At 47.3% G+C, this 13,057-nt stretch overlaps 1 protein-coding gene across 2 annotated transcripts in view; it reads left to right on the forward strand.

Annotated features, from left to right (window-relative positions):
- The window catches only part of TEPSIN (TEPSIN adaptor related protein complex 4 accessory protein), a 389,886-nt gene that overhangs the window by 190,930 nt on the left and 185,899 nt on the right, over window positions 1-13,057 (forward strand). The window lies entirely within an intron of this gene.

Below are 13,057 nucleotides of genomic sequence, written 5' to 3' on the forward strand. Positions count from 1 at the left end.
TCTCTAAGTCCTCACATTGAATCTCAAGATTCTGGTTTGCTCTGGCCAATTGTTCAAGCAGCTCCTCCGACTGTCTGTTATCTGTGGTTAAATCCTGTATCGCTCTTTCATTGGCATCTGTTCGTTCTCCCAGTTCAGTCAAATCTTTCCTGAAGTCCGTAATTATTTGTTTGATTTCCGTTGTAAAGGTAGTGAATTGCGTCTGTAAAGACTCCGTAAACACACTCTGGAAATCTTAAACTTTTTGTGAAGTCCTCTTTGGAGGTTGCCATTTCTGTTGGGGTGGCGTTGGGGCGATTCCTAGGCCTGTGTTGCTGAGCTCGAAGTCCTGGCCCAAATGTCCTGTAATGGGCTCTCTTTATTGGCTTGTATATTTGTGCATGGGAAAGATGGGGTCTTTTTTGTGTGCCCGGGATAAGGCGTCTACAGACTGGGGGGGCCCCCTGTTTTAACTGGCCCACACACAGAGTTTGCGTATGCAGCCTGGCGCTTCATTTTTTTTTTTTTTTTTTTGGAACCATTTTATTTTAATGTTTCCATCAAACAAGTAAACCCACAATAACATGAACAACAGAAACCTCCTAAAACTCAACAATGATTAAACCTAAACCCTCCCCTCAATCAAACAAATTGCAATATAAAGTCCATACCTAAGACCTGGGGGGGTGGGGAAACACAGTTCCTATACCTTTATAGAACACAATAGTCTGATATAAATAATTTCAGCTAATATATACATACATACGCATATACATATATAAATATATAGGAAATTGAAAATGTACTTATCTTCTAACTTCTCCTTGCGACATATGCTTATTCCAGATCAAAATTTTCTGAAACAAGGCTTCCTTTTTCTCCATTGTTAGAACCAGTTTTTCAATATTGCAAGATAACATTTCTTCCACCCAAGAGTTCAATGTCAGAAATCCATTCGACTTCCAATTTCGCAAAAAAAAATTGTTGCCACTAAAGCCCCTTTTAAAATCCAGGTTACGTGATGGTAACATAAGTCCTACAATATCTTTTCTTCTCCCGGGATCAATGTCTCAAAGTAAAAATCCAAATCTTCATTCACTACTCTAATCATCAATCCGGTAATTCTTCTCCAAAAGTCTCTCACCATGTAACATTCCCAGAACAGATGCTCAATTGAACCTCGAGCATGGCCACACTCCCAACAAATGTCTGTCGGAATCAAACCTTTCTTATGCATTCGGACCGATGTTCAAGCTCTTTACTTGACGTGCTCTCTCTCCTATATTTAATGACATCCTCTTGATGTTTCCACACACAGCTTACCGTTGTCCTTGCATCATTTCCTCATTTAGACATGCCGACCACGCACCCAGGATCTTATTTCCTCCTGAATTCCTACTTAACAGGTTATTCATCTTAGATGCCATGTTCTCTTGACTGCCTATTTTCTTAATAATGATCATTAAATCTGAATTGTCTAATTTTGGCAGATTCACTGCACGTTTCAAACTCCTATATTGCCATAAGTGCAGTCAGAAAAGTTGTATTCTACTTTTAATTCTTTAAATGTTTTCCACCTTTCTCCTTCAAATAAATCTTTGATTTATTTTTAAATTCCTGCTACATACCAATTTATCCAGAATATTGTTTTGTTCTTTATTTTAATTACTAGTTTCAACCATATTGAAGAAGTGTTTATTAGTCCTGGCCTTACTTTCAATGACACTTCAAATGCCCTCCATGCAGTTCTCAAAAACGGAGTCCGAGCAGAGCGATTCCCACAATCTGCACTGGAGGTAGATAGGACTGCCGATGTGTTCAACGGTCCTACCATGGTAGCCTCTGCGATCGCCCATTCATCCTCTTCTACAATGAACGGCAAAACATGTTGCAACGTGAATGCTTGATGATAATGCTCAGTTTGGGATGTGTAAACCCCCACCCCCATCGCTGTGAAGTTGTAGCTTCCACAGCTTCAGTCTCGGTATCTTTTTATCCCACAAAATGATTGGATTAGACTATCCAACTTCTTCAACGTCGATTTCTTCACTGGTAGAGGGATCATACTCATGACATAGGTTATCTTTGGTGTTATCATCTTAATAGCATTTACTTTGCCTCCCAATGACAGTCTAAGCGAATCCCAACACTTTATTTCCTATGTTATTTTTTGTATTATCAAGCCCATGTTTAGGCTCATCAATTCCTGGATTATCTTGTGATCCAAATTCCCCAGTATTTCATTTTAACCGCTCAACCTCTGAAGCCATAGCTCTTTATCAACATTCTGCTGGTCGACTGAGTACACGGCAGAGCCTCCGATTTGGACCAGTTTATCTTCTAGTTTGACACCAAACCAAATTCCTCAATCAATTTCATCAGGGCCGGGATTGATGTTGTAAGGTCTCGAATAACCACTCGTAGATCATTGGCATACAACCAAAGCATTTGACAAATTCCATTAAAGTTAATTCTAGTAATTTTATTGTCGGCTCTTATTGCCTCAGCCAGTGGTCCCATTGAAATCACAAAGAGCAAAGGGAATAGTGTGTATCCTTGGCGCGTCCCATGCTGCAAGTAAAATTTGCCTGACATTCTTCCATTTGTGTTAATCTCTGCTGTGGGATTTGTATAAAGCACTGTAATCCAACTCAGGTATTCAGTACCGAAATTCATCTTCTCCATTGTTCTCAGCAGAAACTCCCACCGAACCCGATCGAAAGCTTTTTCTGCGTCTAGGGACAAAGCCACTGAATCCAATTGCAGTTTTTGGGACTCTTCCTAGGTAATTAACAACTTTCGCATGTCAGAAGCCGAAACTCTTCCTTTTATAAAACCTGCTTGGTTTGGATATATTAATCTCGGGAGAATCTTTTCCAATCTATTTGCCAGGATTTAGGATAATATTTTGCTATCTAAGTTAATCAAACTGATGAGTCTATAGCTACCTTGTTCCAACTCCGGACAACCTGGTTTTAGTATGAGGGATATTGTAGCATGTCTAAGCATAGGCGGTAAAATACCAATTCTTTTCACAATTTGCAAACGTGTCTCCCAGCAGAGTTAGGAAATTTGATGGCATTGCTCGAGAAAACTCAGCTGGTAAACCATCCCGGTCTGGGCATTTTCCTAAATTGCCTTCTTAACTTCTTCTAAAGTTAATTCTGTATCTTGAATGTCTTTCTTTTCTTCTGTGATGCTTTTAATCTGCAAGTTTGATAAGAATAGGTCCATCCGATCTAGGTCAACTCTCTTGGATTCACTGTATAAATTCGTATAGAAGTGTTTAATTTTGGTGCTTGATTTTGATGGTGTAGTCCTTTCTGCTACTTGTCTAATCTCTCCACTGTAGTGATCAGGTGAAATCAGGGGAAATCAGGGGTTATTTGCATAATATAAACATTCCCAGTTCTTCTCTTTTGCTGGTAATAAACAGCCTGCCCTTCGAGTGTAGTGTTGAGCTCTCTATGTGGGGGTTTGAATGATTGTGGCCCCAATTCGAACCTTCTGCTTTATTTTCGAGCAAAAGTTTCTATCTTCTAGCCTTCCACTGCAACCATATGACATGCTTTTGGACTCCACATTGACAATCTGCACTGACTGGGCAGAGTTGTTGCAGAAAATCACATGTGGAGCCTATAGATGCTCCAGCTATTTGGGACTCTCTCTGTATAGTGTCCAATATTAGTTCCTGGTGCGGCTCCAGTACCGTTTTCTATGTCCGTTTCGTTTATGGCAATGTAAACTGTTTGTAACTATAACGATCACAGCGTGTCAGCTAATCTTTTTGCTCCCTATGTTCGCTGGGTCCTATTGTATGACTGAGCACGTTATGGAGCGTTTACAAGCTCGAGTGCCTTTCGAGTCCTTGAAGCCTTTTTTTTTCTTTCTGTCTTTCACACGTTCACCTCCGCCCTGCCTTAGATTCCGTGCCCAAGCCATCGGGTTGCATATTTAAGCCCCCCACGGCGCCAACAAGTTGTATTGTCCCTGAATTCCCCCTTCGCGCAATGCGAGTTATTCAGTTATATATCAGGGATAGAGTCCGGGCTGCAGTGTGGGTGATTTATATACGTGCGCACGTTTCAGCATTCAGTCGATCTGCGCTTTCACCCTACCGTATCTTAAAGTTCTCCAGCCGGCACCTTCCTTCCACATGGACTCACCGCCACAGTAGCCCGGCTGTTATTGCAGTTAACGTACCCCTGGCTGGCATGTATCTTTGAAGTCCTCTTATACAGAAGCTCTGATTGTCCGTAATGACTATTACTTGCCACTCTGCACCGAATGTCCGTGATGCCTCTTTCTTGTCTCTATGCTAACGTTCACATCGTTGATTATCGCACCCCAGTAGCGCTGCTTACTCGGTGATCAGCCAAGCGCTCGTCCCGCAGGTGCATGATCGTAGCCCCGGCGCCGGCAGTATCCTTTTGTATTTTTCGATGCGAACTACCATGTTAATGCAGCGGGAGGGAATCTTTCTGTTCCTTTCCACTTGCAGCTGATTCTGGAGAGGGGAAACTGCTTTTAATGCTGTATCTTTATGCCCTTTGCAGTAGATTAGGCACGTAGCTCCGCCTGCACCCCCCCCCCTTAGTGCCTGCAGCCCTCTTGAAAAACTACTACTGATGTGACATAAGTCATTTATAACATGCCTGTGCACAAGTGTTTCTAGGCGCAAGGGAGGGCGGACAAGACAAACAATCTTAATAGGCCTTGTGTCATTCAGATTGTGCAAGTGTGAGAACAAGAAGTGCAAGGGGAAAGGGGGGGTGCGAGGGAGTGCAAGGGAGAGGGGAGTAGAAAACAGGGCAGCAATGCTCTGAGTAAGTGCAGCCAGGGCAGCACGGCTCTGGGTAGTGCAAGGAGTAGTGCTACTGCCAGTAGTTGTACCATTCCCATATCCACCAATGGATAAGAAGTGAAATCATCCCCCTGGGGCACTCATGGGACTACTGACTGAGCTGTGATGTCACATGTGAGCAAATAATTTCATACCTGCCTGCCAGATTCAGTAATTTCATACTGGATGACCTATGTAGTAGCGTGGGCTGGACCAAAGAAAATGCAGACAGTCGCATCATTTCTTTTATGAAGGGATGTGGTGCTCTACACAGGCAGTAGACTGGTGTCCTGTGGACATGTTGTCCGCATGCATGCACACACAGTGGATTCTGGAGCCGTGGCACATCACTTTTGAGCAAGACATAGCCTCGAGCAGCAGAAACGTCTGATGCTTGTTTGTTGGTGTGTGGAGGGCATCTCTACATAGAACTCTGCCGCAATTCCCCTGTTTCTATACTGCCTCTAGCTAATGACTTTAACAGCTGGCTCTCTTTGCATAAGGGCTAGATGCACATTAGGACCCTGGTAGCCCTTACAAATACCTACACAATTATTGCATCTTCTGGTGCTAAATGGTAGCCAAGGGGAAATTCCTGGGGAGCTAGAAGGTTGGGAACCCCACCTACTAGTGTGTATCTGAACTAGAGGGCTATCGATGCCAGCCACATGGTGTGTGGGGAGCCAATATTTATTTATTTATATAGCGAGCAAGCAGCCCAAGGGCATTGAGGCGCTGTTACTTGCATGAGCTTAGTTACAGAGGTACAGACATTGCATACAAACACAGACATAGGTATCATTACAGCTTATTTGATTGGTCAATACAGATTAAGCAGTGGGTCCTATGGTTGGTATTCATGCCACTACGAAGGACCTTATGAGAAGAGGATGGTTTTCATAGGGAAAGCTGAAGGGACATTCTTGGTGCAGTCAGTGAGCCCCAGAAGCCAGGCCACATAGCAGGAAAGACAGGAGAGATGGGTCACCTTGCAGCAGAGGCACGCAATGAGGCTGCAGTTCTGATAGCAGCCCCAACCACCATGTAGAGAGGAGCAGGGTGAGGAAGGAGGAGGAGAATGTCCACGAGTGGAGAAGTGGAGAAACTCTGGTGCATGCATGGAGGGGAGCAGCACCTGAGGAACAACGGATGGTGTAGCTCTCTGGTTACAGGAGTGGAGTGAAGAGAAAGAAAGTGTGAAGGCAGCATTGAAGAAAAACTGTTGCAATTTCAGGTGCCCTATTATTAAGGGCAAGTTGTGATTCTGCTGGAGAAAGCATTCAGGAGACACTATTGCAAGTTCAGATTATGTCACTGAAAACCCCAATGAGTTTGAAGGCTGCAGGAAGGCACTGTGCAAGACGCATATTGTTGACGGGGCATGTATGTATAGGCATTGTAAGGGAGGCATGGTATCACAAGTCCGAGACAGACACAAGAGCTGCAAGTTTTTAAAATATGTATTGGTCACATAGTGACGGGTTGGAAAACTCCTGTCTGGCTCTATAACTAAAAGGGGAGTATTCTGGACCATTAAATAATAAAGAACACAGTCTTAGTCAGTCTTAATACAAAATAATATTTATACTAGAAAAATCTATTGTTGGCCCTCTAATAGAATACATTTGAAAGGGAAAATGTTGTGTTAAAGGAATAATCAGTGTAAACAAAATAGATGAGAATGGCAAGTGTAGATTCTCGCCCCACGTTGTATGTGGCTTGTGTGGAACACCTGGCATCCAGACACACTCCTGCTTGCGACTGCAGCTTTAGGTAGCCTGCTCTTGGCTTTCAAGCACTCAGTCACTGACCTCTCGGTTTCCCTTCCCCCAAGTCCAGGTCAACTTCCTGCGCTTTTTTCACAGTTCAACAAAAGCAGTAACGGCTCCCCTCAATCGAGTTCAAGCTTTCTTGTTTCCACTCAGTCGGGCTCAAACATTTCTCGATTTACTTTCTGGGGCTTCATTCCCCTAGGTTTCTCTCAATACTTTCATTTCAAGGGGATTGGGTCCTTCGACGTATTCCATATCTATGACAGTAATCACCACAGCTGTGCTGCTTCGGAAAATCTTTCGGCGCCTGCGTCGATGATGTCGATATGCCGCCCTCGAGGACCTCCTCCGACGGCCGACGTCACTGGATGTTATAAGTAGGATGCACGACGCCCGTAGCCTCAATTCCGTTTTTTTCTCGAACGTGTTCGCTTCGGAGATCTCGGCGCCCCTCGACTCTTTGGAGTTTCTGTTCTTTCTCGGTTCTTCTAACCTGTTCGTTTGTGAAGTTATCCTTCGTGATGTCTACCTCGTCTTCCACCCCGCGTCCGGGCATTAAGAAGTGCGGGGACTGTGGGTCCAAGATGTCGGTGATGGACTCACACGACGCTTGCCTCTGGTGCCTCGGGGAGGCCCATGACACGGATGATTGTGTCGACTGCCAGTCGCTTACGTCCAAAGCCATGAGGGAGCGCAAGAAGAAACTGTCGGTAGGTAAGGTGTCCAAGCCACGAAAGTCGAGGTCTGCAGGGCTTTCGACGGATGATTCGAGGGGCGTCTCTCCGCATCGTCGTCGGAAGTCCAGTGGGTATCGGTCCCGGAGTAGGTCCCGCCACTCCTCTGCGAGGCACTCCTGGAAGCACCGTCATCGGTCGCCTTCCCCGTCCTCATCCGAGGACTCTGCCCGTCGGCGGGTCGCTTATCCCACCAAGCATGCGACGCCGGAGGAATGGGCCTCCTTCGGTAAGAAAATGCTAGCGATTCTCGAATCGCAGGGCACTGGTCCGTCCGCGCCTCCAAGTGGGGTCGGTCGTGATCGGTTTAGAGACACCGCTCGCACACCTTCGGGCTCGGGTGGTTTGCACGATTTGCAGGAAAGGTCCCGCTCGGACAAGGGGAATCGATCTCGTCATGCCCGTTCCAGGTCCCGGTCCTCGACGCGCTCGCGACCGTGTGCACCTGTGGTGTCTTCGAGGAAGACGTCGACGCCTGTGGCGCTGAGGTCGTCGACAGACTCTTTCGAGGCTCTGCCTCTGAAAAAAGACATCAACGCCATCGGCGTCCAGGCTGTTGAGGGACACGCTCGGGGCTCTGCCCTCGAGGCCTGTGTCGACGCCGTCGATGCTGTCGGTGCAGCGTTCGGCGTCGACGCCGATTCACTCGACTCCTTTCGAGGCTGTTTGGACGGGGATACCTTGGGGCACAGTGGAACCCCCTAGAAAGGCTCTGGCCAAGGTCAAGCATGGCTTTGTTCCCCATTCTGTGCCCTCTTACCGCCATCTTGAGTACATTTCAGAGGTGGATGAGGGCTCTGATGATGGCATGGTTCCTGATACGGTGCCAGATGAGATTCTCTCAGGACATAGCCAAATTGAGGACCTGCGTCAGGCCCTGCACGATGCCAGTGGTCTGGACACCTCTCCGGAGGTGGAGATTTGTAGGCCTGAGCCTGGCACTCATGCCGACTCCTCATACCCGCGCCTTATGTCTAGGGTCACCGAGTACTTGGGGTGGTCTGCACCCCCAGGGGATTTTCTTCAGGATGACCTTACGGATATCCTCGACCAAGTTCCACCAACTGACCCGGTACTGCCTTTCCATATGGCTCTACAGAGGAGGGTGGCGGCGGCTTGGACTGCTCCGGAGAGTCTCCCGGCAGTGGGCAAGTCTTTGCAGCGAATGCCCAGCCAGTAGCGACCCCTGCTACTTGACCAAGCACCCCACTCCGGTGAGTTTGGTGGTGCAGGCGGCTACGGCCCCAGCAAAGCAGGCATCGTATCCTACCATCCCTCCTGAGAGGGACGACAAGCGTTTTGATGGTTGGGCGAAGAAAGTGTTTTCTTCAGGGGGTATGGCTCTTCAGGCGGCCAACTCCGCATGTGCCTGGTCTCGTTTCACGCACACTCTGTGGAACTGTGTTTCCTTAGCGGCTGAACATATTCCCGAAGGGGACGAACGGGATGGTTTCTTTGCTATGGTCCAGGATGGCAAGGATGCCATGTGTGAGGCCGTTCAGTCGGGTTTGGACATGGCAGATTGCGTCAGCCGGTCCATGGCGGCGAGCACCGTAATAGGCAGGTTTGCGTGGTTGTGGAAGTCGGGGTTTGCTCCTGATGTGCAGGCCCGGCTCCACAACATGCCCTTTGACGGTGAACATCTTTTTGGCAGCAAGGCTGACGAGATCCTTGAGAGGCTGCAGACCTCCAAAGCTGCAGCGAAGTCGTTGGGCGCTGCAGTTCGACAACCTCCGCCTTTTCGTCCTAGGGGACAGCAATGGAGGGGAGGTTCCTTTCGTGATTACTCATCCTTTGGTAAAGCGAGAGTAGCTGCCAGTCAAAGGGGCCACCGTAGGAATGCCAGAGGTGGAAAACAAGGTTCTCGAGGTGCCAAGGCCGCTCGGCAGTTGCCTCTTTGCCCTCGGGCAACGTCGCAGCCGCTTCAGCTCAGTCATGAGGCCATGTCCCATGGTTCGCCGGTTGGGGGAAGGCTGGCACAGCATCTTGTAGAATGGCGTGCCATTACTTCAGATGTGTGGGTTCTGGAGATCATTGCCCACGGCTACTGTCTTCCTTTTCGGCCGATGCCTCATGACAATCCACCGGGGAATCTCTTTGAAGAGTCTGGATCCGCTCCTTGCGCAGGATATTTAATCCCTGCTGGAGAAAGGCGCCATAGAACTGGTGCCTGTAGCGGAGAGGAACAAGGGATGGTATTCCCCTTATTTTTTGATTTCCAAGAAAAACGGGGGATTGAGACCCATCATGGACTTGCGCGGTTTGAACAAACTCCTCAGGAAGGACAAGTCCAAGATGGTTACTCTCTCTCAAGTCCTCCAGGCCCTTCAACTTCAACTAGTTGGTGTCTCTCGACCTCAAGGACGCTTATTTTCACGCGCCGATCCATCCAAAGCAGGTTTGCGGTTGGCGACTCGCACTTTCAGTTTTGGGTCCTGCCGTTCGGATTGACCTCCGCCCGAAGGTCTTCACCAAGCTCATGGTAGTGATGGCAGCGCATCTCAGGAAAGGGGGGATTCACGTCTACCCCTACCTGGAAGATTGGTTGATCAGGGCGCGCTCTCCTGAGCAAGTCCTGGATCATCTGTCCGTCACCTGCCACTCCCTCCACAAGCTGGGCTTCTCCCTCAACTTAAAGAAGTCCCATTTGACACCAACTCAGAGGCTCCAGTACATCGGAGCAGTGCTTGACACGTCCCTGGGGCACTGTTTTCCTCCCAGGTGACGGCTCATCACATTCAGCAGATGGTGCACAAGTTTCAGCTTGCCCAGAGTCTCCCTGCGTTCGAGTTCTTGAGATTGCTCGGCCTCATGGCATCCTGCATTCTTCTGGTGCCAGAGGCCAGGTTGTGGATGAGATCTTTGCAATGGGCACTCAAGCTCCAGTGGTCTCAGTCCTCCGGCAGGATGTCGGACCCTGTTCAGGTGCCGTCCTCGGTCGCCTGGCCGGAGGTGACGATCGTGACGGATGCCTCCCTCACGGGATGGGGACCTCATGCCAACGAGCTGACAGTCAGCGGTCGTTGGTCTCTGTCGGAGTCCAGACTCCATATCAATCTGTTGGAGCTGAGGGCCATCAGGCTTTCCCTGAAGGCTTTTCTGCCGACTGTGCGAGGAAAGAATGTCCTGATCCTGACGGACAACACAGTGGCCATGCACTGCCTCAACAAAAAGTGGGGGGCAGGATCACTTCCTCTGTGCAGGGAGGCGATGCAGCTCTGGTTCTGGGCAATCCAGCAGGAAGTTTCGATCTCGGAAGTTCATCTGGCCGGAGACGAAAACGAGACGGCGGACACTCTGAGCAGTGCTGCGGAGGTTACGAATGATCGGTTCCCGGATGATCCTTATTGCTCCGGCGTGGGCCCGGACGACGTGGTACCCGGACCTTCTCGACTTGTCCATCTGCCCTCCACGTCGTCTTCCCTTCCGAGACGATCTGCTCTCACGGGAGGGGGATCAGGTTCTCCATCCAGAGGTCAGATCCCTCAACCTTCACGCTTGGTTTCTGAAAGGTTGAGATATAAGGATTGGGACCTCCCTGAAGACGTGATGGAGGTATTGTTTTCGGCCAGAAGGCCCGCAACTAAGTCCCTGTACCGTTGCCGTTGGCGAAAGTTCTGCGACTGGTGCACGGTTAAGAATGTGGATCCTTTTTGCATGTAAAAAAAATGGAAAACAGGTGGGCACCACCGTTGGTTTATTTTGTTTAGAGAGACAAACCGTTTCTTTTGTTATTTCAGATAGATGTGGGCTTTTCTAAGGAGCCTACCGGGTTGAAACAAAACCCGACGACACTCGGGCTTTATAGTAAGTACAACAGTTAGAAAAACAGAGTGGAGACCACCCCGTAGTACCCAGTGCTCACTATTGCTTCCTGCCAGTAAGCTAAATTCATTCCTTTAGATCCGTTATTGATTGGTTTGTTTAGCTTAATTATCCATTCAGAAAAGCAGTTTCAAAAAAGCAGCTCAAAAAAGCAATTGTAGTCACTTCTTTTTCAAATCTTTATTGTTGTGGTTGTGTTTAGATCACACAATTAATCAGTGGACTCACAATTCCTCTACAGATCAATACGGCTCTTGCCAATGCATTTCGGTGCCTAGCACCATCTTCAGGGCTATATTTTAACACAATTCATATCACAAAGTTAAAATGTAAGTGTACATACCCACAGGTAATTCAGTCCCATTGTGTAGTTGGGTGAAAAGAAAAAAGGACAAATTCCAATGTATTCATTAGTGACCATGGTAACGTAAGCAATGCTTCATTGCAATGTACTTAATGTGCTTGTAATCATGCATTTTTACCTTAGCCGTTCTTTCGCAATCCTAAACGCCTCCTGTATAAGTACACGGAAGTAGAGTGTCCCTGTTGGGAGAGAGGGATAATCAGCTTTCTACAATTCCCTTCTAATCTTCCTCTGTTCAAACAAAATGCTGTCATTGAAGCGCATCTTACCTCCACTCTGCTTCTTTACGATCTGCTCACAAAATGAGTCGTGTGCGTGCGTCCCCATGCGAGGCTTCCTAACGGCACCATGGAGTTCGTGGCACCGCCCGTCGTCCAGGATTGGACGAAGTGGACATGCCTCCCGTCCCACCCCTTCGCGTGAGCGGAGGGGCGGGCCAAGGGACCCCCATGGCAACCGCCTGTGTTGGCATGATTGTAAGATTCCCTAAATATGCATTACGGTATATTTTTCATTGGTGTCTTCAATCATCATGGGTATGAAGGCAGCCTCCATGGTTACAGCGACTAATCCGCCGTCCTCAGCTGGACGAACAACGCGTGTCTCAAGTCTCACCCTTTTGCATGAAAGGGGCGAAGACCTACTGTGTGCTTACTATATGTCATAGCTTGCTATGAGAGCATCTCACACGCCATGCAAGTCTGCCTGTGTTTATCGTACGACGCACAAGGGTCACCTTGCAATACATATTAATCACAGATTGTGTTTAACCCATACTGTTAGGGCCTTACATTTGTCATTATTACATTATATTGGAATCTCTAGGTAGCCGTATACATAAATGATCGCTAATGTGTATCCTCTAAGTTCACAAAGCGTATCATCCCTAGGTGATAAAGTAACCACAATTCCCAGAAAAGCATTCTTATTTTCCAAAAATTAATTAACACTGTATATTCATTAAAGGAAACCGGCAAAGTTGATCTCTTCGTTCAGCCCCTTTGGGGTTAGAGTTCCCAATTTATCAATCCAAAACGATTCTCTCTGATCAAGTCTTTGTTGGAGATTCATGTGTGGCTCTATTTTCTGCACCACTTCCAAGATTTGGAATTTTATCTGGGACAAATTGTGTTTCTTGACATCCCAGTGTCGTGCAACTGCCGAGGTTTTGTTGTGTGTTCGTATACACAAACGGTGCTCATTCCATCTTGTTTTAGCTGCTCGTGTCGACTGTCCCACATAATAAAGCCCACATGGGCATTTTATGAAGTAAATTATATTCACTGATTCACATGTCCCAAACTGTCTTAGTTTTATTTTTTCTCCAGTATGTGGATGATTCACTATGTTCCTTTTCAGAATATATCCACAATTAGAACAGTTCAAACACAGGAATGTTCCGGTTTTGTTTGTGTCCTTTTTCTTCCTCAGATTCCTTGTTTTAACCAACTTGTCTTTCAAATTCTGACTCCTCTTGTAGGCAAAGGTGGGAAGTTCTTTAAACAAAGGTTCCAGTTTTTTTAAATTATATTTTTGATCC

This window comes from Ambystoma mexicanum, chromosome 3q (genome assembly GCF_040938575.1).
Source record: "Ambystoma mexicanum isolate Mex_15411 chromosome 3q, UKY_AmexF1_1, whole genome shotgun sequence".
Taxonomy (NCBI): Eukaryota; Metazoa; Chordata; class Amphibia; order Caudata; family Ambystomatidae; genus Ambystoma; species Ambystoma mexicanum.